The sequence below is a fragment of the Dermacentor andersoni genome, chromosome 7 (assembly GCF_023375885.2).
Source record: "Dermacentor andersoni chromosome 7, qqDerAnde1_hic_scaffold, whole genome shotgun sequence".
In the NCBI taxonomy this organism is placed as follows: Eukaryota; Metazoa; Arthropoda; class Arachnida; order Ixodida; family Ixodidae; genus Dermacentor; species Dermacentor andersoni.
Window position 1 is genome coordinate 149883955 of NC_092820.1, and position 5215 is coordinate 149889169.

The 5215-nt window shown below is 45.1% G+C and overlaps 1 non-coding gene across 1 annotated transcript; it reads right to left on the minus strand.

Annotated features, from left to right (window-relative positions):
• Positions 1–925: 925 nt before the first annotated feature.
• Positions 926–997, minus strand: TRNAE-CUC (transfer RNA glutamic acid (anticodon CUC)). Its single transcript has one exon. It is a non-coding gene; the product is annotated as a tRNA-Glu (tRNA).
• Positions 998–5215: the final 4218 nt, after the last annotated feature.

Consider the following 5215-nt stretch of genomic DNA (forward strand, 5'->3'; position numbering starts at 1 on the left):
AATTTATTCGCAAAAGCCGCAAGATGACGCGTCCCAAGCGCATTCTCTAGCACAGAAGCAATGCCGCAATCACGCGTTGCACATGTACTTAGCAGGTTTCAAGAATGCGACCAGTGAGCTTCAGGGGCTTGTCCGCGCACTTTTATTGTGAACTCCATTCTTGGCAATATTAGATCCCTTTTCTTTTTGGCTATTTGACGAGCAAGCCAACTGTTCGCACGGACTGCCGCGACGCACATCTCAGAGGCAACATCAGAACTTCGCGGTCGCGCCGCTAGATGACGCAGCGTGTCCGGAAAGCCGCGCGACCGAGGAGCCCGGCTAAAGTACGCGGCTCGTGAGCACGGACGCGCCACAGGTGTCAGAAGTCACGTGTGTCAGAAGTCACGCGATCTCAGAGGCCACGCAATTTCTCACGGACTTCGCGGCGCTGTTGCTAGATGGTGCAGCGTGCCCAGAGGGTAGCGCGAGAGAGGTTCCCGGCTGCGGTTCATTCTTCATGCAAGGCGCGATTCGGCTATTCGCATATTTGGGTAGTCGTCGTGGAACGACAAGCGCTGCCTAAATCTCCTCACTGCCACAAATGTACACCTTCAAACTCGACATTTCTTTAATAAAGCGAATAGCTTTCTAAAAGCGCTCGGCTATTCGCTTACATTGAGGATCATTGATAAGCGAATTGGTGATATTGGTGATAAGCTACACTTTATCTAGATCCGCTATATCTCTAGCTTGTTGCTATAGCGACAGAAGAGGGGAGAGCAGTGAGACCGTCTGTTGTTCATTATACCGTCTGTTACGCGCGCTGTCGGCCTAGCCTAGCCTAGCGTAACGTGGCACCCCATCGACGCGTACTTAATAATAATAATAATAATAATAATAAATAACAATAATAATGCAAAAGAAATAAGCGCAAGAAAAAGCTTTCCGACACCGGGAATCGAACCCGGGCCTCCTGGGTGAGAGCCAGGTATCCTGACCACTAGACCATGCCGGAGACATGTTTCACCGTTTACTAGACTTCTCACATAGATAAAAGCGCCTTAAAACTACAACGCGGTGCATGCTTAGAGAACGGTGGGGTTGAGATCAAGTGCAAAAAACAAAACAAAAAAACTCCCGTTTTTCTATGGGCCACAGGTTCTGGAGGACCATAGGAAACTGTGTGTAGGACAAGCGTGAATTTCGGCTATATTTTAAGGCTTCTGGCGCTTGTAATCTGAAAAAAAAAATTACTGTTTGTGTCGAAGAAGTTAGTTCAGATTAAAACTACGGATTTGAGAGCCTATGTGGTGTCCGGGCTTCGGAGAGAATTCGGCTTTCCGGAAAATCCCCGCGCCTCATAATCTCTTGCGCTGACTTCACTAACATAAACAATGTTGGTTTTAAACTTTGCTAAAATAGTTAACCCTACGCAGTAGACCATATTGTTCAAGATAAGTCGCCTCCGTAGTCAGCCAGTTATAAATATAATTTTTTTTCGTACTGCGGGCTTAAAAAGTCCAAGCAGGGTGGACAAAAATAATATAGCAATACAAACAAAACGAGCAAAGTAATCTAGGCGCAGTAATGCTATGTTGCAGTCTGATCATATATGCTTCAGTTAAAGAATTCCATTCGATTATCGTCCTCGAAAAATAAAAAGAACCTGAACAGGTCAATGCGTGCAAAATACGGAGTTAGCGCGGTTTGTTGTTGGTGTTGGGTGGACATACTATGTATCAACGGTGATAAATATATGGCGATGGATTTAAAGAGTTGTTTTCGTAAAGATGGGAGGGAAATTCTAGCCTAAAATGTTGCCCTCGTATACTTCTAGTACGTGTATGTCCTCGGCTCCTATCAATTGAGAGGGCGAGTCTAACGCGACAGATTTGTTAAACATAAACCCCACAGACTTCCTTTGATTTTGCTGCATGGAGCGTTACATTTAGTAAAAAAAAAGGATTCCAGGTAACGCATGCGCATTTTGGTTTCGGCCTAAAAAATGTGGAAGCACAGCACAGAAGTGTAACGTTAGCGGGAACAGTTTTAAGCTTGTTTTAGGACGCACGGCTTGATAAGAGGGGGTGAGCAAATATTACATACTATATGAAGATTCCGAGAGATAGGTTAGCAAAAATTAAATTCTGGGGTTTTACGTGCCAAAACCACAATCACACATTGCGAGGCTAAGCGCAGGGGGGAACCTCGCATTAATTTTCACCATCTGTAGAATCTTACTATAAAGGCACCTAAATACAAGTACACGGCCTTCTCTCTCTTTTTTTTTTTTCGCCCCCGTCGAAATACAGCTGCCGCGGCCAAGGTGGAATCCATTACGCTGCATTCAGCAGTACAACGCCACAGCCACTAGCTAAAGCGGCGGGTTGTATAGGTTAGCATACGTAAGTGTCACAATTAAGTTACTTGTAATGGTAAAGGCCCCAATAGGTAAGAATATGAAAGTAGTATTCTTTTTTTGCTAGTGATTAACGGAATGCGCAGGCGCATTTCCTCGTGTTTAGTACCGGTCCACCCAATTGTTTACACCATTCGTGCATATTGCGCCGGACTATCGTGTTGACGTAACTGCGATCGTTAGGACGAGTGATCAATTTAAAAGAAAACACAGATACCAGCACACAACCTATAGCTACTACATATGGGTTAACAATATCAACAACGTTCTCAATATCTAGAAAAGAAAGAGATAAAATGCCTAGCCCAATGCTGTTTCGTACACCAGATGTGACACAGTCCGGGCGCAGACGGCTTACATCTGCGTATTGTTAATGATTAGTAAACAAGCTGAAATCCAACAAACAAACAAAAAAACTGAAATGCCCATGAGTCTAAGCTTCAAGATTAACCTGCTCTCAACCGGATTACAGATATATTAGTAAGTTGTATATGCATTGTATACTTCGTCACATTCATTCCCCCGTACTGCCTGTCATGGGAAGCATATATCTCTACGGAGCACTAGATTCGCTCCAAACATCTCAGATCAAGTCACGACAAGCGTGTGTAAGCGTGTGTCGCAGTAAAATCCTATAGTCGCCAAACGTAATTTCTGCAACAATTTTCGTTTTTTTCAAGGGCGTGAACTGTTATCAGAACTCCCAGCGAGAATCTGTCTCGTCTTGTCCTGGTTGACTTCTTCGCAGAAAGTCGGAACTGCAAAGGACAGGGAGGAAGGAGAGAGTCTATAGACATGACTTGTCTCTAGTCTGTATATATACGTATATAGGCCAGTCGCACGGGTTGCTCCCTATTTTACCGGAGAGTGACTTACACGTGCTCGCTGTACAACAACGTGTGTGTCCGGATTTTAGCCAGACAACTCGTAATCTTGTCTATCGCTTACTTTTGTTTAAAGGAGCCATGTACTTCGTCGAGGAGTCGCCGTGCTGGCTCCTGGCGACGCGCCGCTTCGGCCGGGTCTGCAAGGTGGTGCTGTCGGCGGCCGAGATGAACGGCCTCGATGTGGTGCGCGCCGCGAGGCGCCTGGACGAGATTCGCAAGAGCAAGAAGTCGAGGACGTCGATGGCGTGCCTCAGTGCCACCGACGAGGTATGCAGCGTCAATTTACTTTTCCATCAAAACAACAACAAAAGAAAGTGACGTAACAAAATGGGGCAGAATGTACGCGACAAAGCTTGCAACTACACAAAGTGAAATGTACCGGGCAAGTTTGCATACATAATCAACTAAGAAGGAAAGCACGCAAAAAAATTGACCGACGATTCCGATACTCCCTAACGAGAAATTTCAAAGCGCAGCTCTATACGTGTTTTCATTTCGGGATATATTGGCTGGCGCGGACAATCTGTCTCGTGCGGCACGTCGCAAACGGAGCGAAGTGCGGTGAGACTGCCTCGCCATAATCTGGAGATCACGAGAGGCAGTGCGTGCCAAGTGGCGCGTGGGCACGAGTCACAGCGGCCGCCGCAGACAGAACTCCCCTCCCCTATCGACTCAGCATGCTGCGGCTAACAACCCAGTATCACAGATAGAGGTTATTGATAAAAGAAAGCTGGACTCGTTGTTGCAAGGCTACGACTGGAAATCTTTCCTAGCAGAAGTTCCTGCCAGTCACCTGTATAAATCTTTTATTGCCGTTTATACGCAGACAGTGCACTCTTGCAAAAACGTAGTCTTCTTAAAGCAACGAAAGCCGAAATGCCCGTGGATAAATGGAAATGCTCTAACCGCGTTAGCTGAAAAAGAACTAGCCTGGGCGCGCTGTCGGCGCTCACCTAATAATCAGTATCTTCGTGAAGCTTATAAGATGGCTCGCAATAAAGTCACTGCTGTGCTTAGAGGTGCCAGGCGACAGCACTTCCAAGGTAAATTTTCTGAATTTAGAAATAACCCGTCCAAGACTTGGTCCGTGGTTAACGAATTAAGGGGTCGTCCCCGGAAAGGCGCATACCAAACTATTGCGAAGAATTTCGGTCCACCATCTATAACGTTAGCAGACCAATTTAATTCCTTTTTCTCTTCTACTGCAGCAACCTTGTCCGGTAATACGGCTAGTTATTGTATGCCACAATCGGTAGTTGACTCTGCATTCCTGCCTGAGTGTACCGAGGATGATATTCGCTATATTTTATTTAACTTAAAACAGCACAAGTCGGTTGGATTAGATGGTGTATCTGTGGACGTCCTTCGCAGAAATTTCGAGGCCCTGAAGAACGTTCTTTTAGCAATTATAAATAACATTATAACCACAAAAGAAATACCGCCTGGCCTCAAGGAAGCGCTTGTAGTTCCTCTCTTCAAAAGCGGACAGGTCAATGTTGTCACAAACTACAGGCCAATTTCGATACTTTCGTGCATTGCTCTTATACTTGAAAAGCATATTTTTCACGTAATGCAGAGCTTCATTGATGCACACAACATAATGTCGCCTAATCAGTACGGATTTACTTGTGGGCGTGGCACTAGATTAGCATTAGATGAATTAACCGATTTCCTTAATAGTACTCTTGAAATTAGTGCATTCGCTTGTGCATTATTTCTAGATGTATCAAAAGCTTTTGACTCTGTCAACCATAAAATTTTACTTTGTAAACTTCATAGCTATGGCTTCCGAGGGCCTTTTCTAACTTTCCTTGAGAATTATTTGCACGGTCGAATTCAAGTAGTAGTTCTCGGAAATATTAAAAGCAAACCTAGACAGTTGAGTGCTGGAGTTCCCCAAGGGTCTATTTTAGCTCCCCTTTTATTC